The 26,930-nt window shown below is 51.4% G+C and overlaps 1 protein-coding gene across 2 annotated transcripts in view; it reads left to right on the forward strand.

Annotated features, from left to right (window-relative positions):
- The window catches only part of CYP4V2 (cytochrome P450 family 4 subfamily V member 2), a 344,463-nt gene that overhangs the window by 310,493 nt on the left and 7,040 nt on the right, over positions 1-26,930 (forward strand). The gene's annotated exons all lie outside the window — the stretch shown is intronic.

Raw genomic sequence — 26,930 nt, forward strand, 5'->3', positions numbered from 1 at the left:
AAATAATATTGAATCGTGCTGCATATTATAGAAGTGGAATCATTCCAGAATATCTCAGATGAACAATTTGGCAGTTATTTAAAAGTACAAGAACACTTTATAGTTTGAGCATTGTATATAATATTTTCTTCCTTGTTGAAGACCACATATATTTCTTTGGAGTGAAATTGAATAGAGAGGCTTCACTTTAAGCGGCTTGTCTCTGAATTTATTAACAGACCAATTTCCACTACTGTGACTTAACGATGGTCATTGTCTATTCACAGATATTCTAATCGTATGTATCTATTGGATGGGCATGGGTCCCATTCTACGGCATACATTAGATATGTGCTTTCCTCTTGTGCCTATTTGAAGTCACACTGAACCTCTTGGTGAAAAACATCCCCGTTATTCACAGTTACCCTTCTGAAATATTATATCTTGTAATTCCCATTCCTGGGTCAGTGATGGTTAGCCAAGATCTCATCTATAGCATTCATATTTTTGTTGTCCATCGTATTGTCCATTTTGTCTCTGCTGCATCCACCCAATACTATGACAGGAGCAGAGGAGAGTGTTGCAAGTATAAGGAGCTTGAGAGAAGAAGGCAGGATGTTTCGAATTTTGCTGCTTTTGTCATTGGGGCAAAATGATAAAAGTTGCTTCCATCCTCCCTGCAGTGAAAACAATAGGTGCTGGCATTTGTCGTGTCTTAGGTTAACATAGCATCTTATTTCATATTTTCTTTATTGGTGTTGTGGTTACTGTTGCATCTGATACTGTTCGGTGTCTAACCCAGTGCCCCCTCCTTTGTCTGAGTACAACAGATCTCACAAAGAGACTAAAGTATACTGCAGTTACATGATTGGAGTGGGACAGCTCAGTGTCAACTTGAAGTTAAATAGTTGTTGCGTCTATAACTGTATAACCAAACTCTCTCACCCTCTTGCATCACAAGAATACACACATTTGTCATCTCAGTCTTTTTAGGTCTGGAGTTAGCCAAGACCTTTCAATTTTACAAAAATAATATGTATAATATACTTACTTAAAGGGGCTTTCAGCCACCTCTCTTTATCCACTAGTCTATGATTGTCATTCACATTTTACTTTTTCGCACTAGAGCATCCAGCATAGGAAGTGGGTTAGCCTACTTAAGCTACTGGTTAACTTAACCTTGAGTGACTGCATTTTGCTCTTTCATAAGGTGGACATCTACACACAAGGTAATTGTCAGTACCATTGCAGGTCATTTCTTTAGTGTTGTTGTGAATTCCTTTTGGAATGACCTTTGTTTATCTGACTGCTGCTGTTTCACAGCATACTATTTTGTATTCCTGGACTCTGTATTACCAATAGTTCTTTAATAAACTTTGCAGCACGCTTGTAGCACTTTTATATAAACATAGGTAATTTGGGTTTTAACATCCAGTATTCTGTGCTGTGAAACCTCTATTATTGTTTCTTTCCATCTTCTTTCTTGCCTTTCCTTCTTTATTTTGTTCTTATTTTTTTTCCTTTCGTTTCCCCTCCTTCTCTTTTTTGCCTTTTTTGATTTTTATTTTCTTTTTCTTTCTTTCTTTCTTTCTTTCTTTCTTGATTTCTTTCTTTCTTGATTTCTTTCTTTCTTGATTTCTTTCCTTCTTTCCTTCTTTCTTTTTTCCTTCAATCTTATCTTATTTATTTCTTGTCTTCTTACTTTTTGCCTTCTTTCTTTCCTCCTCTTTTTTGCTTTCTTTCCTTTTTACTTTTTTGCCTGCTTTCTTTATCTTTACTTCTTTCCCTCTTTCCTTCCTATTTCTTCATTCTTTCTTCCTTTTTTCCTTTCCTTTTTAATTTCCTACCTTTCTTCTGTCATTCTTCCCTCTTTTTTGCCTTCTCTTCTTTCTTGCCTTCTTCTGTCCTCATTTACCTTACTTTTTTCTTTTTTGCCTTCTTTCCCTCCCTCCCGAGGCTGGTAATCCAAGCCAGACCAATTGTGTTTGTTTAGATCTGTTATACAAGCCCTTTTGATTTTACCAAAATAATGTATAAAATAGTTACTTACAGAAGTGTTCAGCCAGACCTCATCCATTTGTCTATGATTGTGTCATTTAGCTTTTTCTTCCACCCACTCCAGCATGCATCAAGGGGCAAGATGTCATCCCACTTCAGCCAATAACTGTCTTCACTATGAGTTATGACATGCTTCCCTTTCACAAGGGGCACATCCATTCACAAAGTAGTTCCCTTCACTGCAGGGAGCACTTTGGCAATAAACATTTTTCGGTCTCGCCTAGGCAGCGCTTGCGCTGTCTCGTTGAGACATGCAGTATACACTATAGTGCGGAAGCTTCGTGGAAGCTCCGCCCACTCACCGCCCATCATTTTCATTGGTTTGTGTCTTAAATTCTGCCTTCCAATTGGTTATAGGCTTGTTAGTCCCTCCTTATGATGGACAAGTCTTCATTTGTGTCCTTCCACGGCTATTGGCCCCTTTACTGCACAGTCTACTTTCTTTCCCAATACCCATGCCGTGTAAATGCTTGTTTATTCACCCGTTCGTGCCAGGTGTAACATTAAGCCCTCACTCGCCATAAGAATGAGACAGTATTGCTTGCTTCTATGCCCTCCGCCCACGAGAAGTGCGGCAGGGCTGCTCGGCTTCCTCTCGGTCTGTGGGAAGCATAAATGGCAGTGGCGCAGGGGGCGCAGGCCGGTTCTGCGGAGAGAGCAGCAGTTAAATGCAACTTCAAACGCCTCCGTCCCCTTCCTCTTTGAGGCCCCGTGACAGTCACAATCCGGGTGGGCTCCCTACTTTCAAGACAGCATGTGCTCAGTTCAGTAGTTTACTTGTGGGGAGTGGCACTGCTCTCACTGCTGCGTGGTAATTTAATTCCCGCGACCGTCGCGTGAGCCCAGGCACACACTACAGTGCAGCTGAGCCTTGAATGCAGCCCGGGCTGCACGTTTGCAGAGGAAGGGCATTCGTTGCTTCCTGGAGGACTCCCTGTGAGAAGCCGGGCGGCCCTGCCTTAAACCAAATTGCTCACCTCGGCTCACAATTTAAGTTTAATGTTTCATCAACAGTTTCCGTCACAGTGCGCCTCTAGAGTAAGTTAATGTGACTAAAATTTGCTTTACATTATATGGCTTGCTGCAAAGTACTTGAAATAATATAGCGCCCTGGCTCATGAAGCTGCCGCGCTATGTGTGTGTGTGCCTCTCAGAATCCCCTCACCCCCCTCCTCCCTATGAATGCCCGGTGCTCTCTGCTGTAGTGGCTGTTAGTCGGCAAATTTTTTTTTACTTTCCCTCGTCTTAATTGCTTGATTTTGCTCTACAGAAAGTGTCACTCTTAGTGGTTGAAATGTCGCCATAATTACACTGTAATTATGAAAATTTCACACATAGCAACATGAAACCCTGACAGCTATGTTTGGTACGTGAGACTGACGTAAGCACGGATATAAATCTCACTCCGTTTATGCTGCAGTCCATTTTACGTGATTATTTCCTGATAATCTACCTCCAGATAAAAAATATGGTTGAAATGCTTGAAATCTTTTATTTCAAATTCTCATCCAATAACAAGATATAGCTTCTGGGGCGATTAACTATCCAATCAATTGAAATATATATGTCTACATTATTTGTTTGCGAGTAGGGATATAATATGCAATACGTTATAAAACATTTTAAATTTTTTCTTTCAATATTTGTACACATATTGTGCCTGCCGATGCCAATATGTTCAACTGGCAGGGGCAGGATGCTACAATCTAATTTGAAAAATGCTTTATTCTGACTGTCTGTATCCTCCAGTCTTGTACCTATAAATGTATTTCTTTTGCGTCTGTCGCATCCACATTTCAGACTCTGGATTTCCTTTCGATCCTCATAGATTATAAACAGGCTTACATTTTAACACTTATTTGACCTAGTAGGCAGACATATGCCCTTCAAGACTAACGCCCTCACCTGCCCTTTAACTGCTCATGGCTCTCCTTCTAAAAAAGACCTTGAGCGTAGGATCATATTGGCTTCTGAGGAGATTTGATGATCGGATTGTTCCGTGGCATAATTAATTTCCCCTTTTGGGTATTCATGGTTCTCCAGACGATGCTCATAATGTGTGTCAGGGATATCTAGTCTGTGACCCTAAACCAAGTTTTGTCTGTGTAGCGTACTTTTTCTCGCTGCCAGTCCTTTGTAGCTACTGCTTTGTTTTACGTTTATAGACACTAAGGGCAGTTGTGATTTAAAGGCCAAGTTCCTTGAGTTCGTGTACACAACATTCTTAAGTACCAGAGATCACCAATAAAGAGCTGGATTTTGGTGAGCTACCATCTTCATATTTGGGCCATGTTACATTGTCGTGACTCCTCTGTCTCTGTGCTAGTACTCCTGGATAGAAAAAAATGTGAATCGGTTCACCAACATCACTGGATTGAATGACTTGTTTTGTCCAGGCTATTCTTTAGGTGTCTGTTAATAACAAGAAGGACAAATAAACAGACGCTGTTCAATTTTCCAACAGATTATGAGAAAGTGGCATATTGGCCTTTGCTTTCAGGACTGGTTTCTACGATGTTTCTTGTGCCTTCCCCACAATAATTATATACCTCAGTACACTGACTAATAAGTTAGGGAATATTAGCCTTGAATGTTTGAGTCATCTACCTTTCCCGAAATCTGCTTTGAAGAAAGAGGTGTTATGGTGCCATCATTTCAGATTTCTTAATCATCCCCATACTGTACAAGCACAGGTAATCTTTACGTGGATTATCTCATGTTTGTGTTTTAAGCACAGTTTTAGTTGTCTTGCAAGCTTCGTGTTTGTTTAATAAAAAATGCACATATTCCATCCAGCCATACATGCATGGGTTTTTGGTCAGTGCTTTTCATCCATTGGTTTGCTCAAATTTCATTCACATTTTGCGTCCTCCTACCACAGGAAACAACATGGGGTAGTGCGGCAGCTCTCCTCAACCATTGGCCTTCTGGCTTTTTTTAGTGATCATATGTGCACAGCTATCTGAAAATAAGTGCTTCATACTCCTTGCGTTTCAGTGCTTCAGCCACGTGGTGCCATATGAACGTGTGCGCCATACTGTGGCATAAAGCTGGAAAGCGCCGCTTTCACAGAAGCACTTAATCCATTTCTCTTGTCTTGCCTCCTGGACTTGTCATGATCTCGCTATTAATAAAAAACCTTCCGGCAGCAGGCAAATCTCGGCAACAGCCCCTGAACCATTTGAGCTTTGCTCTTGTTTTTTTGCTACTTCGGAAGGTAATTTTGTTGTGGATGGGCTGCCTCGGGGTTACTTCCTCAGCGTGCGGGGGAGCAGCTGAAAGCCTTCAAACACTGTAGTGCAATATCCCTAAAGCAGAGCCCAAGGCCAGAAACTGCCACGCACTATTACACTACTGGCAGCTCACCCTAGTGCCACCAATACCTCCAAGCAGCAGTATGCACTGTATCCTGTGCAGCGCACTGTCTCTGTGTGCCTCCTGCAACAGGACACGCTGCCCATCAGTGCCTCAGGCAGCTGGGCACACTGTCCATCCATGCCTTCTGTTGCAGGGCACATTGCCCATATGTGACTCCTGCAGCAAACATACTGTCCATATGTGCCTCCTGCAGCACTGTGCAGTGCACTGTCACTGTGTGCCTCCTGCAGCAGGACACGCTGCCCATCAGTGCCTCAGGCAGCTGGGCGCACTGTCCATCCATGCCTTCTGTTGCAGGGCACATTGCCCATATGTGACTCCTGCAGCAAACCTACTGTCCATATGTGCCTCCTGCAGCCCGGCACACAGTGCATCTGTGTCTCCTGCAGAAGGCAACACTCTCCATCTGTGCCGTCTGTTGCAGGTAACACTACCCATCTCTGCCTTCTGTTGTAGGACAAACCACCCATCTATGCCTCCTGCATCACGCCACACTGCCCATCTGTGCCTCTTAAAGCAGGACACACTGTCCATCTGTAACTCCTGAAACAGTATACATTGTCCATCTGTGCCACAGGCAGCAGAGCACGCTCTGCACCTGTGCCTCCTGTAGCAGTGAACACTGTCCATCTGTGCCTCCTGCAGAAAGGCACACTGCCCATCCGTGCCTCCTGCTGTAAGGTACCCTGCATTCCTCTGCAGCGGGGAAGACTGCCAGGATCTGCCCACTTCAGCAGGGCACACTATCCCTCTGTACAACACTGCCCCTAAGCGCCGCCAACTTACTAGGACACACTACCTTATCTGCTTCCTCTATACCTGCTGTAGTGGGGTACACCGTGCCTTCTATAACAGTGCACCAGTACACCGTTTCCCCGATTTTCTTCCAGTAGCAGGCCCTGCCTTGTCATTCTCTCGCTGATGGTCTACCGTGTCCAGCTTTGCACACACTGCCTGCCACCCATACTACCTACCTCCTCCATGTCACACAGAGATTGGTCCATAGAAATATTTTTCCCTGAGCACCCGTAAATAATATTTGTTTCAAATCTTGTATTTTAAGTGATATGACCACCGAAGGCCCTGATTCTATATTAACAAGCATTGGCATAGCCAATAGGTCTCACTTTTGGGACCTTATAAGTATTTAGTTATGCAGCACAATATCCTTGGTACAACAACATCAACTGTTGCCTGGCGAAACACTTATAAGGTCCCAAAGGCGAGACCTATTGGCTATGCAAATGCTTGTTTATTTTTTCAAATTAAGCATTGCTTCAAGTACACATCTACGCACAACAAGCAAGGCTGAGTCCTAGAGAGGAAACAAAGAACCAATCCGTATTTACAGCCTGAACGGCAGCAAACACATCCGGCGTCAGCGCTCTACCTACAGAGTTAAAATACTGTGTCCAGTACAACAGACGCTGGGCTTCGAGGCCTTTGAGGTAAAGGACGGCCTTGGTGCGAACAAAACAAAACTGTGAAACCGGAAGAAAGGACAAAATCTTGCAAGTGTAAGGAAAGGCGCACGAAAAAAGATGGTATGGAAGAAAGAACGGGTGACAGGAGGAAAAGAAGAAGGAATAAGGGAAGGATTGCAGGTGAGGTAAAAAGGAAGGCAGGTGAGGGAAGAAGGAAGAGGGAATATAGAAAAGACAGACGGAAGAAAGGACAGACGGAAGAAAGGACAGACAGAAGGAAGGAAAGAGTGAAGGCTGGAATAATGGAAGAGAGGTTGGAAAGAAAGGTGGGAAGCAAAGGGAGCAGGGAAAGGAGAAAGAATGGAAAGTCCGGGATCCTGGGGCAAAGGATGGAGCGGACGGGGGATACTATGGAGGGACAAAGAGAATGAGGGAAGGAATGACAGGGAACGTGAGAAGGAAAGGGAGGGATGTATGAAAGGTAGGGCAGAAGGAAACATGGAAGGTAGGAAGGATGGACGGAAGAGGGAAGGTAGGGCGAAGCAGACCGAGGGAGGGGGAAAGAAGGAAGGTGGGCAGACAGAGAAAGAACCTAGGTAGTGACAGAGAAAGGGGGCAAAGAGGGAAGGAATAAAAGGAATGAGAAAATAATGGGGCAAGAGAAAGAAGGAAAAAGAAAAGGACGAGGGAATTAAGAAGGCGATGGTGAAAGAACAAAGAAACAAAGCGCAGGGGTGAAGATGCAGTTAGGTACGGGGAGAGAAGGATGAAAGATAGGAATAACTAGGGGCATATTCAAGAGGAGCCGTCCAGACACAGCAAAAAAATCACAAATAATGTCGGGGCTGGAGGCGGCAACTGGCAAAGCAGAGGAACACATGCTGACTTCATAAATCTGGGACAGGAGGCCTGGAGGCGCCCCCCTGCATGAGTCTTACCAGGGCCATTAACTCTCAGCATGACTCCCAGTGAAAGGCTCAGAGAGCAGGGAATGAGTGCAGGTGCCAGGGCTGGGCTTTGCATCAAGGCGTGAGTGTTGCTTTCACAGCCAGGCTCCAGTGAGGGGGCGGGGCAGCTCCGGCTGCTCAGAGAGAGGCAGTCACTGACTGCGCTGCTACAGCTGCAATCAGGGAGTGAGGAGTGAGAGCGTGAGGGAAGCTCCTTCAAAAGGGTAGAGAGTGAGTGCAGGTCCCAAAGCCAGGCTTGAGTGAGGGTCACAGAAAGCGCTCAGTCACTGCAGCTTGTGCAGCTGATATCAGAGAGTGAAGAAAGAGAGCAGCTCCCTCAAAGGACGGAGAGAGTGAAGGGTGTGTGCAGCTCTGGCAAAAAAGGCATAGAGAGCGAACAGTCACTGCACGTCGAGCAGCTGGTATCAGAGAGTGAGGAAAGAGTTCAGCTCACATAAAAGGGAAGAGTTTGAAGAATCAGTGCAGCTCCAGCCAAAGGACAAAGAGGGTGAGAAGTGAGTGCAGCTCCTGAAAAAGATAAAAAAGTGTGTGGAGTGAATGCACCTTTCTGCAAAGAGGCATAGAGTGAGGGGTGTAGCTTCTGCAGCCGGAATCAGAGAGTCAGTGAGTGCAGTTCCTGCAAGAAGGAGCAGAGTGAGTGCAGCTCACAGCAGTCAGACTCGGAGAGTGAAAAAGTTTCTCTGCCTTTGAGAGGAAATTTTTGACCGGAGCTCGCCTAGTATGCCCAGCAGCGCTGCATCGCAATGCCGTTAATGCTTTTTCCACATTAACAAGATACGAAAGCTACAATGATTATTGACAATGTAGAATGTTGGAAATCATCAAAAATTCACTGCTGGCTAATTGCAGATGTCGAAGAAAAGGAAGAAAAACGCCCTGAAGATATTTGCTGGCGTTCTGTCACCCCTTTAGGGATCTGTGGTGTTCGGGCCGAGGGCCTAGGAATAACCTGGGAACACACGTGTAGTATTGTAGTGGTCAAGCGCAATGCCTGCCCACGCCCAGCGCCCTGGCCTTTTTATTGGATCACGGGTGTGACTTCCGTCTGGACGTAAGGCGCGCCCACAGTGTACACGCTCAGGGGGAGGTTTCAAAACCCCTCGCCTGGGACCCCTGTAACAATGGTCAGGCCCGGCTCAGGCAACACTACATTCCTCCTTTACCCGGAAATGTAAAAAAAAAACAACAACCATCAAACATAACCCCAAAAGTCTTAAAGTCTCTAACACCGTCTCTGTGAGATTCATGAACAAAACAATGGAACAGTCTTACTTGGTATTGGCGGAGGTACAGCCCACTCTCACTTCAGCAGTCGACAGCAGGCGACAAAGTCTCGGTACCTCTGGGATGGCTGTGGATGGGGGCGTAGATGGTACTTGCTCTGGCTGCGCCTGTCTGGAGGGGTTTGTGACACCGAATCTCTGTGGGCTTCCGTGGGCGAGGCGTTCCCGGTATTTTCTGTTCTGCGTGGAGTCTCTTCCTCTTGTGGCTTCTCGAGGACCTAGGGATGACGCTGGGCGGTAGTCTTCTGGCACGGAAAACTCTTCCTCGACTCCCTGTGGGACCTTCTTAAAGAATGATACATTTCTTGTGACCTCTTCGCCGTCCCTGACCGCCATGATCAGTGTACCGTTGATGTTCGTGACAGTCCAAGGGTCTAACTCGAATGGCAGGCGGAACTTTCCACCTGGATGGCGGTCTTTCACTAGCACCCTGTCCCCAATTTTGATAGGGCTTTCGGTGGCCCTTCGCTTCTGGGACGCTTCACGATTGGTCTTTGTTCTCTGTTCCATGGATCGGTTAGGCGGGTTTGGTGACGATGCCCACCTGGGGTGGTGTGGGATGTGTGACTGCCCTGCCAAAACAGAGGCAGCTTGGAGGAATTCCTGTGGTGCAGTGGGGCGTCAACCTGTATTCGCGTAGGAATTGGTAGATGGCTAGCTCCAGGCCCTGTCCATCCGCTAGTGCTATCTGAATAGTCTTGTTCAGAGTCCTCATTAGCCTCTCGACTTCCCCGTTAGCTTGAGGCCACCTCGGGGTTATGCGTCGGTGTTTGACACGGTGGGATTGCAGGTACTCAGCCAGCTCGGCGCCATTAAATGGTGGACCATTGTCCGTGCGCAGTTCCCCAATGAGGCCATTGGTGGCAATTATCTTTTCCAGCTTGGGGATTACCTCGGATGCAGCAGTCGAGGACAGGATCTCTACCTCTGGGTACCGTGAGAAATCATCAATCACAACCAACATGTATTTTCCCCCGGGGAGACTGCCAAAATCTGCACTGGCTCGCACCCATGGAGATGTCGGTCCTTCCTCGGTGATCACTGGTGCCAGAGGGTTGGGTAAGCTGGTCGCCAAACACACAGGACATCGTTGGACGATTGTTTCCACTAATTTATCAAGACCTGGGAATCAGAGTTTGCTCCGAAGGCGGTCTTTTGCCTTTACAATGCCTTGGTGCGCGCCATGCGCCAGGAGGGCTGCCTGTTGGGTGATACAGCCAGGTGGCACCAGGCGGGGGCCTCTCAGGAGGCATCCTTCAGGGGACACGGACAGTTCATTCCGGACTTGGTGAAGCGCCTTCAGCATTGCTTGGGCACCAGGCGTGCGGAAGGATGACGGACTTTGGAGTGGCTTCCAGTTACCCGATGTGACGACCTGGATGGCGATCTGTAGGCAGTCGTCGTCTTTGGTGGCTTGCGCCACGTCCGCCATGGAGATTGGCAGAGGCCTTGACCGTTCTACGATCATCTTGACATACTCCTCCGTGGCCACGGCTTCTGCAGCTTCCGAGTCAGTGGCCGGGCGGCCGTGTCTCGATAAGAAGTCGGCTGGATTTCGGGTGCCTGGTCGATACTCCACGGTGAGCTGGAATTCCTAGAGCTGGAGCACCCATTTTTCAATCCGAGGAGGAGGCCGCGAGGAGGAGCCTTGGAACAGCGGGACGAGGGGTTTGTGATCTGTGATTACCACAAACGGGTGCCCATACATGTGGAAGTGCCGGCACCCCACAGGATGGCGATGGCCTCCCTTTCAATCTGCGAGTACCGCTGTTCCGTTGGGGTGAGGGTCCTGCTAGCATATACGATGGGGGCCCATTCTCTGCATGCTTGTCGCTGGGTCAGCACGGCCCCTAGACCAGTCGGGCTGGCATCTACCACGAGTTGTGATTCGTTCCGGGGATCGAAGTAGGCTAGGGTCGTGTCAGCTGAGAGCGCTGCCTTGGTCTTCTGGAATGACTCTTGCAGTTCCGGACCCCACTCCCAGGTGGCAGAGGCTTTTGTGAGGTTGCGGAGGAGGCCGGTGAGGTCGGACAGGTCCTTGATGAACCTCCCGCAGTAGGTGACCATCCCTAGAAAGCTGCGGACTGCTGTCACCGACGTAGGGGCGGGGGCTGCGTGGATGTCTTTGACCTTTTCTGGGTCCGGGCCTATTCCTTGGTCGGAGAACCTGTAACCAAAGAAGCTAATGTCCTTACGTAGGAAGTCGCACTTCTCTCTGTGGAGGGTCAACCCTCGCTCTTGAAGCCGGGTAAACACTGCCTGGAGGTGTCGGATGTGTTCGTCCATGGTTGGGGCGTGGACCAAAATGTCGTCACTGATGTTTAAAACGCCATCCAGTCCTTGCAAAACATTCTGGATGATATTTTGAAACACCTCCGCTGCACTCGATATCCCAAAGTTGAGCCGGGTGTACTGCCAGAGGCCAGCATGGGTGGAGAAAGTGGTAATCGGGCGCAAATCCGGGTGTAGGGGAATTTGGTGGTATCCAGACCTCAGGTCCATCTTCGAGAACCACTTTGAGCCAGACAACTCTCCAACTATATCATCTATGGTTGGTGTCAGGTGGCGCTCACGCTTGATAGCGAGGTTGGGGATGTGCATGTCTACGCAGATCCGCACGGCGTCTGGCTGCTTCGGCTTCTTGGCTACCACGATGGGCGACACCCAGGGAGTGGGCCCGCTTACCCTTTAGATGATTCCAGCCCGCTCGAGTACTCGCAGTTCCGCTTCCACCTTGGGTTGTAGGTGGAACACAATGCGTCGGTGCCGGAGGGCCACTGGGGCGACCGATTTGTCTATGTGGAGGTGGACGGCGGGTCCCTTCAAACAGCCGATCCCTCCAAATAGTGGCGTGTGCTTTAGTACTAGATGGTCAAGGCTGCGGGCTTGGACTGTGAGTGCAAAGTGGATCAGGTCAAGGTCTTGGGCTGTTCTGCAACCCAGCAGGAAACCTGATCCTTCTTGCGACACATAGATTTTGGTTTGCAGGCGAGTGGCGTCATGGGACAGGTCCGTCTGGAACATCCCACACAGGCGTAGTGGGCGACTGGTGCCGTACGCGTATACTCGCACCCTGGGATGCAGTGCTGGTGCATTTTCTAGTGTCCGGTACACGCTGGCGGCCATCAGGTTGATTGACACGCCTGTGTCGATTCAGGCCGCTACTGCTTGGTCCTGCACGTTGACTGTGCACATGGGTTCTGCGGACGACGTTGCTGCCAGGGTGTTCAGCACCCGCACAACATGGACGGAGGCCGCGTCGGCTTCATCGTCGTCCATGTCACTGCTGGTAGAGGTGCTGGGCAGTGGCTCTAGCTGTCTTATCCTTCTGGGTGGGCCACTCTGCTTCTTTTTCGGTGCCGACAGACATACACTTGCGAAATGGTTGGCTTTTCCACATGCGCTGCAGATCTTGCCTTGTGCCGGGCATGCTCCTCTGCGGGGCGTCGCGCCTCTGCACCACGCGCAGGCGCGGCCGGGGGAGGGCTGAGCCGGTCTTGGGTTTCTTCGCCTGGGTTGTTTCGTGCGGTTCTCGGTGGCATCGGTCTTGAGGGCGCACACCGTCTCTGTCTTGATTGCGACCGCTGCCTTTGGCTCCATGTGCGCAGCTCTGGCCTTGGATAGCTCCTTTGGTCGCCCTAGTACGAGGATATCGCGCATGGGCATGTTGTCCGCCTCCAATACCCTCTCGCGCAGCTTCGAAGACGCGCAGCCTTGGATGAATTGGGCGCGTATCTCGTCATCCACATCGGGAAGAGTGCACGTGCTGGCTAGCTTCTTCAATCTTGCGTATATAACGTCTACTGACTCATCTGGGAGCTGGCGGGCTTGGCGGAGCAGGAATCGTTCATAGTCCGCGCTAGCGAAAGGTTCAAAATACGCCATGACAGCGTCGCGCAACGTGGCGTATGTTCTGGGCGGGCCAGCCTTGGTTACGTCTTTCGATATGTCGTGAATCGCTTCTCCTCCTAGGTGTAACAGCATGGCACGACGCCGCTCAGCCGCGACTTCCGCCGCCACGAAGTAGTTCTCCAGTCGTTCCACCCACTTCTTCCACCGTGCGGCTTGCGACGGGGGAGTGCCGGTGACTGTGAACGGCTCCAGGGGGGGCACGTTGGCCATGGCCGCTGAGGAGGGGTGCGGGCAGCAGGGGCCTCACCTGCACACCTCAGGGAAGGTACACCAGCCGTCCAGGCGGTGTTCGCAGGCGTACAGGGCTGCTTCGACGACCAGGGGCACCTGGGAGCGCAGGAGGAGCTACCAGGGGCCTCCAAATGGCCGAATCGGTACCTCACGCGAGATGCTTGAGAAACGGCAGTGTCCGGTGATTCGTTGCACGTGAGAAGCGTGAGGGACGGCCGGCCGGTCGCGTTGCTCCGCGGGAGCAGGCTCCGCCGAGGCAGAAGGCTTCCGGGCAGGTAGGAGGCAGTCGCTGGGGGGGCCAGGGGCTGCAGCGAGCTCGACCAGACGGGGGAAGGCAGGCAGAGAGTCTGGGCCAGGTGTCCACGGCCCAGGGGCAGCTGGGGCCACACGTGCTGACACAGCGCGGCAGAGGCAGGGACACGGCCTCAAGTAGGAGGGAGGCTGCAGGGGCTGCGTCGAGCCGCTCCTTGGGCAAGAGCATGATGTAGCGATGCACGCGATGGGGTGGCGAGACCACCTTCGTCGCCAGTGTAGTGTTCGGGCCGAGGGCCTAGGAATAACCTGGGAACACACGTGTAGTATTGTAGTGGTCAGCGCAATGCCTGCCCACGCCCAGCGCCCTGGGCTTTTTATTGGATCACTGGTGTGCCTTCCGTCTGGACGTAAGGCGCGCCCACAGTGTACACGCTCAGGGGGAGGTTTCAAAACCCCTCGCCTGGGACCCCTGTAACAATGGTCGGGCCCGGCTCAGGCAACACTACAGGATGCGGCATGGTACAGTCCATTGACAATAAAATCAGCTGTGTAACCTATACAACGCCCCACCCAAAAGCTTGTCGAGACAGAAATAACGCATCCTTTTCACACTCGGAAACTTGCAAATAAGTGCACATCTGAATTAAACTGCAAATCTATGCTGCCAGCCCCCGACAGTAACAAATGCACAATGGCCAACAATGAAATATCCATTCACTCTTATGAAAACTACTACATGCGCTGTGTTCAACACTCGTCCCACCCTACCTGTAGCTTAGAAGCCCGGAGAGCAGCTAACCTTCCCTAAGGCTCGGCACTCAGTTCCTCGTATTAAAGGGTTACGACTCCAGAACAGCTCTAGAAGCTACTCTTCCCCTATGGAGATGCAGAAGAACCCAGGCACAGGAATATGAGGAGTGAAGACTCCCGCGTGGCAGAGCTGAGGCGGCCAATTTCCGCCAGAGCCTCGTAGCGCGCAGGGTGCACTCAGTGCTGTGCACGCGTGAGTTTCCAATGTGCAAGTTGCCGAGTGTGAAAAGGATGCGTCATTTCTGTCTCGACAAGCTTTTGGGTGGGGCGTTGTGTTTATACCCAATGTATTTGGAATGGGGACACTTACAAGTGCCTTCGTGTTTTGAAATATGACATGATACAACCATGAAAACTGGCCTCGGTGCAGTTCACATGTTGCCAGAAATTGTTCATAGTAAAAACATGCAGATGGGAGCCATAAGGGCTAACAAGCCTGTGTTTAATTGGGGGGGAGGGGGTACTGTCATTGGGTGTGGTGCTCACATCACACAAAAGGAACATAAAAAATCTGTTTCGCCTTTTTAACACATTTCTTATTGCCTCCCTATTAATTCCTCCGCATGTTTGGTGGAGGGAATTATATAAAGCTGCTTTATCACAAGCATACTCGGAGAATGTGTATTGTTGGTTGGAGCAGGACGTAGCCTGTGATTAGTGCACCAGCAATTTAAAATGTCATCGATCTAAACAGTTACAGCACTCTGATAAGCAATTATTCACTGCTAAGCAGGCGGATAGTGAGACAAGTGGGAGGGGTGGGGAGAGTGCATGTGCGCTAAGGAAATGGCCTTGCGGCAAAAAGTAAACAAGTGGGAGGGGTGGGGGAGTGCACGCGCGCGCTAAGCATCAAAGGAAATTTTTAACAAGCATTGGCCACGAAAGTCATCGCGATCACGATCGCTGTGAAAGCAAAAGTGATCGCGATGACGCAGAAAGGCATTCATGAGTGCTGCTGGCTGGCCTAGCGCATGGCGGCTGCGCGCGTGCCCGCTCACGTGCACGCAAGCGCTAGGCCAGCCAGCAGCACTTAAAAAACTCACATACAAAATGTCTCTCCGAGCCAGAGCGACCTAAAAACTGAGCTTTGGACTACACCATTTCCCACCGAAAATCAATATTTCTATGTGTTCCCATACCTGGAGTGTCACGCAGTTTGGTGCTCACTTTCCCTCCATATTAAAGAAAAGTAGATGTTTCAGCACCCATGCTAATGTGCTGCATAGCTAAATACATAGAAGGTCCCAAACGCGAGACCGATGCATTGCAAATGCTTGTTGTCTTTTGCTAATGATTTTTTTGTAGGTGTGACCCATACGTTTTGCCAAATATTGTTTTTAAAGTGCCTCGCCAAGGATGGTGCAATAATGCTATGTGTGACAGCAAAATATAATTTTGCCCTCCATCCACTAATAAGACGGCATTTTTTCGGCATTTTTTATTGTTTTCTGATGCGACTTATTGGTGGCGCCTTAATGCTCCTACCATACCTTACCTTACTTTATGGAGGTGCAGGTCTTTTGCGACACCTTTTGTTTCATTTGGTAAAAACTGACTGTTGTGTTGTGAGCCATAATGTACTTCTAATGACAGAAATGCCACTAGTTCCTCTGATTTACCCATACTTTGGGGTATCTCTTTGTCTGTGTTAGAAATTAATTTATTATATGCCACCATAGACTGAAAAGCGTGTATGCTTATTGTGATTGATTTCCTATAGGGCATATGCATTGAGATATGTTCTCATTTGCTCCTCAATGGTGCTCTCAATGACCAAACTGCTTTTCTGCTTGGCTATTTCGGTCTCTTGTTTCTTTTGACAGGCATCCTTCTAACACACAGAGATTATTCGAGTTGCCATTTTTTTGTAAAGTGCTTAAAGGGAAGATAAACTCTATCATTTAGACACTGGCAGGTAGCCTACCAGACCACCCGTTGACAACGGCCTTTGCCTCCACCCCAATGGACCACCCACTGTGTTGGGATATATCACCTGCCAGCATGACAGAGGCAATTTTGGCAAGAATGAGATTTCCACAGTAACTTTTCCTTAATTTCACATTTACACCTGAATATTTTAGTCCGTTATTAAAGGCAATCGAAATAACAATACTGTAGTATCCTTATGTAAGGTTATTATTGTTCTCCTGTATCTTGTAAATAGCTGCTCAGCCAGTGTGAGAGTTCCATGTGGAATGTTGACGTGACTGGAATGTTGGAGGTTGGTGTGGTGTGAGACAGTTAGGAGAGGATGGGCTGAGCAGCTAGCATGCTGCTCCTGGTGGGGCTATACTATGGACCTTACATCTTAATAAATAACTGTGGGAGCCGGCCTCGTGGCGTGGTCCTGTTTCCCCGCGCTAAGCCGCACGAGGTCCCATGCACCTCGGGGCTCCTCCATTTTGGACTATACGTCACTCCACGTGACCACCTGTGTGACCCCGCTTCACCCGGCCTCTGTCCCAACGAGGCCCGACATCGAGGCGCCAACCCCTGGCCTGGGGGATACCACGTGAACCCTTCCCACTACCGGCGGAGGGCAGTATCGATGGGACCCCCAACCGTCCTTCCACACCTAGGTGCGATCGCCCCACAGCTCTCTGGGGCCTGGCGCCTCTCCTGCTGGGCGTCTGGCCGCTCCCTACCCGGCCTCTCCGCCCCCTCCGGGCGCAAGGGTCCAGACATCAAAGGGCTCCAGTCCTATATCTGGGGCGACCCGACAACAGGACAGTAGTTGTATCCTGGAGTCAAGAGCCCTGCTGATCGGATCGCGGCTGACCCTACGGAGAAAGACTCTGCCTGAAACTACCTGCTGAGCCCTGCTGACGACGTCGCGGCTCCATCGTGCTTACAAGACCTTCACGAACCTTTGGGGCCCTGCTGACGCCGTCGCGGCCCGACCTTGTTGAACTTGCCATCAGAGCCCAGCTGACCTCGTCGCGGCTCGACCGAAGCGGACCTACCACCGGAGCCCTGCTGACTGTGTCGCGGCTCGACCCAAGCGGAACTACCACCCGAGCCCTGCTGACGCCGTCGCGGTTCTCCACGTCCGAGCCGCTCTGAGACAGCATCCAAGGTCTGGCACAGAGCCCCCTCCCCCGTACCTGGTTGGTACTGAGACTGTCCCGCTACCCTATTCCTTTCGAGACATTGCGACTCTTACTGGATCTCTCGATCCCACTGTACAGATTGACCGTGCTCCTTGTTTATATAAAAGAACCAAGATAAGCAACTGATACAGAGTCCTGTGTAGTGGTGTTACTGAGCCTAGTACGATTATAGGAGAAGGACCTCTCCTAGGAGGCTTCTCAGCGGCGCTCGGCTATAACTTGGCGGAGGAAGGTGCCGGAGTAGTCCCTCCGACTCCCCGGTGGTCCTCCCTCCAACATTTGGTGGCCAGCGACGGGATCCGAGCCAGACGCAATCGTACAGGCAATTAACGCACCCACTACCTAACCAGACGGAAAAAGAGAAGGGAACCATGGACGGCCAAGAGGCAACCGTGGCTGCAACCTTCCAGCCGGAAAGGTTGGAAGAATACACCCACAAAGAACTGAAACAATTCTGCAAGGACAAAGGGATCCCAACCACAGGATTGGGCACCAAGGAAGAGATGCAGAAAGCCCTGAAAGCCTGGACAGAACCCGAGACCACTCCACCCCGAGCCGAAGGGACCTCGGCCCGGGACGGAAACCTGCCGACCCCGACAGATGGAGGGCGAACCGTCCCAGAAACCAGCCTTTCCCCCGAAGAAATGCGAGAACGGGAGAGGGTCCGGACACACGAAATGGACCTCGCCCGACTCCGGCTGGACGGTGAGCTCCTACTGGCGGAGAAGAAGATAGCCTTGGAGGAACTACGGCTGCAAGAAGAAATCGAGGAAAAGAAACGGCATCGGGAACTAGAGGAGAGACGGCTAACCCTCGAGCACGAGAGGAGCCTTAAGGAACTTGAACTAAAAGCTAAAACAGGGGAGACCAGCAACCCCGGAGCCCGGGACGCTCTGCCCCTGACCGAGCCAAAGGTTCACATCCCCAAGGATGTCGTCAAGGAGTACTATAAAAGTGACGACATCCAGCAATGGTTCCGAGCGTACGAAGTCGCCATGACCTCCCACCGGGTACCCCGGAAGGATTGGGGTGCCGGCCTATGGGGGAGGTTCCTCAGCGAGGGCCGGGATACCCTGCTGCAACTCCCCGACGCGGTGATGACCTCATACGACCACATGAAAGAAGCCCTACTCACACGCTACGGACTATCAGCCGAGATGTACTGGCAGCGCTTCCGGGACTGCAAGAAGCTCCCCGGTACCACATGGGTCGAATACGTGGACTTCTTCAGCCGAGCATTGGAAGGGTGGATAAAAGGAAGCAAGGTCACCTCATACAATGAACTGTTCGACCTCATTGTCTGGGAGCACCTCGCCAACAACTGCTTTGTTGAACTAAGGCAACACCTCCTGGACAGTAAACTGACCGAGCCCCGGAAGCTCGCCGCCGAAGCAGACCGATGGGTCAACACCCGGGTCCCCCGGAACCCAGTGGGGGACTACCAGCGGAGTACCACGGGACCTCCCCGCCAGCGAGGTGGAGGAGGGGGGTCCCACCGCAGTCGAGAGTTCCCGGCCGGGCCGCCCAGAAGCCCGCCACGAGGCCAAGCCACCAACCACACTTCCCCGACCCAGGGCCGAAGAGGGACCCCTAACGCACGGCCTGGACCCCGACCGAAAGTGACCTGCTTCGGCTGTCAGCAGACCGGCCACTATGCGAGCGACCCGGCCTGCCCCGTGAACCGACGAATCGGGACCGCTGGGCCCCCTCCCCGGCAAATAGCCGCCGCAGCCCTGGGGGAGGGAGAAGATGAGGAGGAAAACCACGACGACGGGTCCCCCGAGTGGGAACCAGCTGCCATGTCGCTTGTATGCCTGGGCTCCCGAGAAATGGTGCCCCGAGCCGCCATCCCAAGCAACACCCAGAAGTACCAACAGTGGGTCACCATCAATGGACGACGGGCCGAGGCCCTCCGGGACACTGGGGCCAGTGTGACCGCTGTCCGCTGCCACCTGGTGACCCCCGAACAAATCCTGCCGCATGTCCTATGCCCTGTCCGGACCGCGGACAACACCGAGAGCATGTGCCGGATGGCCAGGATCCCCTTTGAGTGGGGAGGAGTGTCCGGCACCCTAAAAGTAACTGTCCGCAACGACGCCCCAGTAGACTGGCTCCTGGGGAACGACCTAGAGAGCTCACCCTGGGCCCAGGTGGAACGCCGAGAGCATCTGGGGATGCTAGGACTACCCGAGTGGGCCTGCGCCACCACCCGGTCCATGACCGCCCAACCAGCCGCTACCACGGCCCCCGACCAGCCGACGGGCCCCGAACTATCACCCTCCTCCGGCACAGAGGAACCTGACGAGGAGGCCGGGCCAGCCGAACTTTCTCCTGACGAGGCCGCCTCCCTCAGCGAGATCCCTGAGCTGGCCCAGTGGCGCCAAGACGGGGGCCCACCCGCGAACAATTCCAGCAAGAGCAGAAGGCCTGCCCGTCCCTCGAGGGGGCCCGACAGCAAGCGGCCGCCCAGGCTGCGGGGGACCCCACGGGAACCCACTGGGTCTATTGGGACAAGGACTTGTTGTATAGCGAGCAGAAAGTCGCCGAACTAGGGGCCGGCCGGGTGCTGGTGGCCCCCCTCCGATTTCGAGAGTTCCTCCTGAACCAGGCACATGACGTGCCCCTCGCCGGACACCTCGGGCGGGACAACACTTACAGCCGCCTAGTGACCCATTTCTATTGGCCCCGAATGAGAAGAGACGTGGACCATCACTGCCGGTCCTGCCCGACCTGCAAAGCTAGCGGGAAGACTGGGGGGCGAGTGAAAGCCCCCCTCCAACCATTTCCAGCCGTACACACCCCGTTCGAACGAGTAGGAATCGACATCGTGGGACCCCTCGACCCCCGAACCGCCCTGGGGCACCGCTTCATCCTGGTAGTGGTCGACCACGCCACCCGATACCCCGAGGCCATCCCACTCCGCACCGTGACAGCTCCAGTAGTGGGCCGGGCCCTGATGGGCATCTTCTCCAGGGTGGGGTTCCCCCGAGAAGTGGTGAGCGACAGGGGTACGAACTTTATTTCGAAGTACATGAGATCCCTCTGGCAACAATGTGGGGTCACCTACAAATTCACCACCCCTTACCACCCCCAGGGGAACGGACTGGTCGAGCGGTTCAACAGAACCCTGAAAGGGATGATCAAGGGCCTGGAAGAGCCCCTGAGGAGGAGATGGGATGTCCTGCTGCCCTGCCTCCTGTTCGCCTATCGGGAGGTACCACAGAAATCCCTGGGCTTCAGCCCCTTCGAATTGTTATATGGGCACCCCGTCCGAGGGCCCCTCAGCCTGGTCAAGGAGGGCTGGGAGGCACAAGTCCAAGATGCCCCTCCTGACGTCTACCGGTACCTTCTGACCCTGCGGAACCAGACCCGTAAGTTCCGGGCCCTGGCAGAAGCCAACCTCGAAGCCAGCCAAGAAGACATGAAACGCTGGTATGACGAAAATGCCTCAGCCATCGAGTTCGAGCCGGGTCAGCAAGTCTGGGTCATGTCACCCGTGGACCCCTGCGCCCTGCAGGACAAGTGGACCGGGCCCTTCAAGGTAGTTGAGAGGAAGAGCCCCGTCACATACCTGGTCGACATGGAGTCCCCGAGGAACCCCCTCCGGGTCCTGCACGCCAACCGGCTCAAGCCCCACTTTGCCCGAACCGAACTAAGCCTACTGCTGGCTACCGACGATGGGGGCGAAAGTGACTCCGAGCCCCTACCAGACCTCCTGGGGTCCTCGGGCCAAGACGGCTCCTTGGAGGGCGTCCGCCTCTCTGCCACCCTGACACCAGAACAGCGCCATGACTGCCAGAAGCTACTGCAACCCTTCGCTGCCCTCTTCTCTCTCACGCCCGGGGTGACCCCCTGGTGCGTCCACGACATGGACACGGGGGACAGCCCCCCTGTGCGACACCGCGCGTACAGAGTACCTGACCGAGTCCGAGCCTGCATACAGACCGAGGTCGCCAAGATGCTCGCCCTCGGAGTCATCGAACCTTCCGACAGCCCGTGGGCCAGCCCGGTAGTCTTGGTGCCGAAGGCCGCCGCCCCCGGCACTGCCCCGGAACTCAGATTTTGTGTCGACTACCGGGGCCTGAACGCCGTCACCAAGACCGATGCCCACCCCTTGCCACGAGCAGACGAGCTGATCGATCGCCTAGGGGCCGCCTGCTACCTGAGCACCTTTGATCTCACCGCTGGGTACTGGCAGATCAAGCTCACCCCCGGCGCCCAGGAACGATCCGCCTTTTCCACCCCCGATGGGCACTACCACTTTCGGGTAATGCCCTTCGGTATGAAAAACGCCCCAGCGACCTTCCAGAGACTGGTGAACAAGGTCCTGGCCGGACTAGAAGCCTTCAGCGCGGCCTACCTCGACGATATTGCAGTCTTCAGCAACCACTGGGCCGCGCACCAAGGACACCTTGGGGAAGTCCTGGCCGCTCTCCAAAGAGCCGGGCTCACCATTATGGCCAGTAAATGCCAGATCGGTCAAGGATCTGTGACCTATCTGGGCCACCAGGTGGGGAGTGGCCAGGTGGCGCCCCTCCAGTTAAAAGTCGACGCCATCCAGGCGTGGGAGCCCCCCGCAACCCAAACCGCTGTCCGGGCCTTCCTAGGCCTCACAGGCTACTACTGACGATTCATCAAGGATTATGGCAGCATTGTGGGCCCCCTTACGGAGCTCACTTCAAAGAAACAGCCCAAGGCGGTGCACTGGACGCCCTGCTGTCAGGCCGCGTTTGATGCTCTCAAGGCGGCCATGTGCGCTGCCCCTGTGCTACAGGCCCCTGACTACGGCAAGGAATTTGTAGTCCAGACCGATGCCTCGGAGTACGGGATCGGGGCGGTCCTCTCCCAGGTGGACGCCAAGGGCCTCGACCGACCTGTGGCCTTTATCAGCCGCCGACTGCTGCCGCGAGAACGGAGGTGGAGCACCATCGAGTGGGAGGCCTTCGCAGTGGTGTGGGCTCTCAAGAAGCTCCGGCCCTACCTTTTCGGCACCCACTTCAAGGTCCAAACTGACCACCGGCCCTTGCGGTGGCTCATGCAAATGCGGGGCGAGAACCCCAAGCTGTTGCGCTGGTCCATCTCGCTGCAAGGGATGGATTTCACTGTGGAACACCGGCCCGGCAACGACCACGCCAATGCTGACGGCCTGTCCCGATTCTTCCGCCTCGGTGAGGAGAACCCCCAAGGAGATGGGTGACTCTCCCTGCCTTCAGCTGGGGGGGACGCATGTGGGAGCCGGCCTCGTGGCGTGGTCCTGTTTCCCCGCGCTAAGCCGCACGAGGTCCCATGCACCTCGGGGCTCCTCCATTTTGGACTATACGTCACTCCACGTGACCACCTGTGTGACCCCGCTTCACCCGGCCTCTGTCCCAACGAGGCCCGACATCGAGGCGCCAACCCCTGGCCCGGGGGATACCACGTGAACCCTTCCCACTCCCGGCGGAGGGCAGTATCGATGGGACCCCCAACCGTCCTTCCACACCTAGGTGCGATCGCCCTACAGCTCTCTGGGGCCTGGCGCCTCTCCTGCTGGGCGTCTGGCCGCTCCCTACCCGGCCTCTCCGCCCCCTCCGGGCGCAAGGGTCCGGACATCAAAGGGCTCCAGTCCTATATCTGGGGCGACCCGACAACAGGACAGTAGTTGTATCCTGGAGTCAAGAGCCCTGCTGATCGGATCGCGGCTGACCCTACGGAGAAAGACTCTGCCTGAAACTACCTGCTGAGCCCTGCTGACGATGTCGCGGCTCCATCATGCTTACAAGACCTTCACGAACCTTTGGGGCCCTGCTGACGCCGTCGCGGCCCGACCTTGTTGAACTTGCCATCAGAGCCCAGCTGACCTCGTCGCGGCTCGACCGAAGCGAACCTACCACCTGAGCCCTGCTGACGGTGTCGCGGCGCGACCCAAGCGGAACTACCACCCGAGCCCTGCTGACGCCGTCGCGGCTCTCCACGTCCGAGCCGCTCTGAGACAGCATCCAAGGTTTGGCACAGAGCCCCCTCCCCCGTACCTGGTTGGTACTGAGACTGTCCCGCTACCCTATTCCTTTCGAGACATTGCGACTCTTACTGGATCTCTCGATCCCACTGTACAGATTGACCGTGCTCCTTGTTTATATAAAAGAACCAAGATAAGCAACTGATACAGAGTCCTGTGTAGTGGTGTTACTGAGCCTAGTACGATTATAGGAGAAGGACCTCTCCTAGGAGGCTTCTCAGCGGCGCTCGGCTATAACTTGGCACAGGAAGGTGCCGGAGTAGTCCCTCCGACTCCCCGGTGGTCCTCCCTCCAACAATAACCTAAAGATATATACTGGCTACGTCTGCTGTGTCACATCAACCTATGGAACTAGGTCATTTCAATTGGCGACGAGTTGGACTAAAGAAACCGTGCTTGTAACCTGAACAGACTGGTCTGTAACTGATCCAGTGTGACTTGAAGATGTTGACTTAAAGAAAAGAAACTCCTCATCTGGCGGAATCACCTGGCACCGTGATCCCCACCAGTGACCACAACACCGATCGCCCTAACCTCTGTGCCAGTTCCTGCTAGACTTTCCTTCTTCCATGCTGCAGTAATCCTGGAAGAGGTGTTAAGGAGGAGGAGTTTGTGTTGATGTACCTTTGGAGAGTGATTAATCAAGAGAAGTGGGTGGTAGTCCCACCTACGTTTTCGGTAATGGGTGTTAGTCCCATCTACTCTGTGTACAGGGGGTGTTAGTCCCTCCTATGTTATTAGTAATGGGTATGAGTCCTTTTTACTACATTTCAAGGGGGTGTGAGTCCCACCTTTGTCACGTTATTGTTGTGTGTGTGGGTAGCCGTCTTTTGATGCCTCACTGTGCTGCATTTTTTGTTAGGTTTGCTGCACTAGTCTGTGGGTTTTAGTCCCATTTCTGTATTCTGTACATTTGGGTGTTAGTCCCTTATACTCAGTGTTTAGGGGGTGTTAGTCCCACCTACGTTTTAGTGATGGGTGACGTCCACCCATTGTGTATTTGTTCTGGGAGTGTTTTTTCTTCTGTATGTTTCTTCAATTTCTAGAGTATTTGTAGTCGTTCTCTATTGTGATTCTCTGTGTTTTCTTTCATATGTATCTTATGTCTTTTCAACCTCCGTTTGGTAGTTTAACGCTCTTTTTGTGTCTTATTAAAAGAGGAGGTTGGTGATAATGTGTGAGTTTAATGTTTTCTTTGCTGTCTTATTATAAGAGGAGGATAGTGATAGTTCATTCTTATTTTTCCATCCTTTTCTTATCTTTATTCTTCCGTTTTATAGTCTGCTTCCCTTTCGTGGTATAATTTATTCATCTTACTTTTGGGTTTTGGACTATTTATCTCTGGTTTATATTTTGGGGTTTAGTTGCTATGTACTTTTAGTATTGTTTATTTTATTGTCAATTGTAAAGAAGGGAGATATTGTAGTATCCTTATGTAAGGTTATTATTGTTCTCCTGTATCTTGTAAATAGCTGCTCAGCCAGTGTGAGAGTTCCTTGTGGAATGTTGACGTGACTGGAATGTTGGAGGTTGGTGTGGTGTGAGACAGTTAGGAGAGGATGGGCTGAGCAGCTAGCATGCTGCTCCTGGTGGGGCTATACTATGGACCTTACATCTTAATAAATAACCTAAAGATATATACTGGCTACGTCTGCTGTGTCACATCAACCTATGGAACCAGGTCACTTCAAATACCACACTGGCTCAGATTGTATTGGGTTTCTTCAAAACTCGAAAATTCGAAATAACAATACCACTGGCTCAGATTGTATTGGGTTTCTTCAAAACTATCCAGAATTTCCTCTTTGACGCTATGAGGTAGATTTTGCATACATTTAAGAGGAAAGGAAGAATACCCACAGATGTGAAGCAAGTTGGAATTTCTGTGTCTGGGGAACCGAATGAGGGCTTCATAATATGGCTATCTTTTAATTACAGTTCTTGCTGCAAGGCCGTATTCATTTATAGCCGTTTTTTCTTTACCAAAGTGCTTAATTTGGAGAAATAGTAATGATTGTGCAAGTCTTTCTCGTTTCTAAAACTATCATAGTCTTTTTAAAAGCATGTTATTTTGTCAAAGGGGATGTCACAAGTACCGTGCAGGTCCATTGCCGTTTTCCCTATGTTAGCATGAGCACGTTGCAGACTGTCCTCTGCTTTGCGCACGTTATTCTACGGATATATTTTTCTTTGTATCACAATGCTCTTTCACACAGATCATGCTGTTGTTTTTGCGCTCTGTTCTTTCCTTGGATTTCGTCTGCACATGTAGACAAGGTCGAACAACAATGCCCCCTGTTATTCTGTTCTGGTCAGGCCCTAGCACCTAGACTAAACACACAAATGCAGCTGTTGTTTGAGCACGCGTACTTCTTGTCATATAGGTATGCACAGATAGGTAACACATACTTGGAGGGGGACCTTTCCAGGGAAAAGATCATGACAGCATCCAAGATGTAGAACTTTCATCTGTGTATACTGAGGTACGGGGTCTGCTGCTAACACCTAGAGATCTTCTGATCTATAATAATTTTGCTTCCGCAGAAGGGGAGGAACGTTGGGGTATACTGTTGCATATAACAGCTACATTTCTGTTTTACGGGCTACTTGCTATGCTAGCCATATTTGTGTTAGGCATTTTCTTACTTGTTGTGGCACATTTACTGCATACTAGAGCACGATAGTTCAAATAAACATTTTAAACGTTTCTCTGTCAGAACTTATTGTGGACTAGTGTGAGTGTGAGAGCGAAAGGATGTGTCCTGCAACTGCGATTCCTGAGAGGATTGGGAGTGTTGTGTACTGGGGTGTCTAATCACTTGTTCCTCTGTGAGGAAGTAGGAGGGCAGATGAGATGCTATAGCTAGTCAGTCCTAGGCACATGGGTACTCAGGTGGTAGGATGACTCAGTCCCCGCCTAATAAGGTCCCACAATCCCACGCATAGTTCTGTGACTTTGCAGAATCCCTGCAAGAGCGACATTAATATAAAATGGTATCTAATAAAAGGGTTAGTCTCCAAACCCTAACTCTTTGTACCTTTTCGCTACTATTATTTTATTATTTTATAAACAGAACAGCTTTGCTTCTAGACTTACAGACGTTTGGGGCATATGTATCAAATACTGTAATTGCGATTCTCAAATAGCTATTTTTAGGGAATCGCTATTTGAGAATCGCAAAACGGGATGCAACAAAAAATTTGGAAATGTTTTGTGATTCCTTGGCATTCCTTAATTGCGATTAGCAAATTGCTAATCGCAATTAAGGAATACCTTCCCATTCATTCCTATGGGCTAGGAGGCCCATAGTAATGAATGGGAAGACATTCTCAATTTGTGATTCGCAATTTGAGAATCGCAAAATGAGATTGAAATTTCAAGGGGGCCAGGGTGTCAAAAGGACACCCTGTTGCACCCCTGAAATATGTATATGTTCACATGTGGCACACATACATGCCCTAAGGGCATGTATGTGCATCACATGGCACTTTGACAAATGCTCTTTTTTGCATTTTTCAAAGAA

Source organism: Triturus cristatus, chromosome 2_2, assembly GCF_964204655.1.
Source record: "Triturus cristatus chromosome 2_2, aTriCri1.1, whole genome shotgun sequence".
NCBI lineage: Eukaryota > Metazoa > Chordata > Amphibia > Caudata > Salamandridae > Triturus > Triturus cristatus.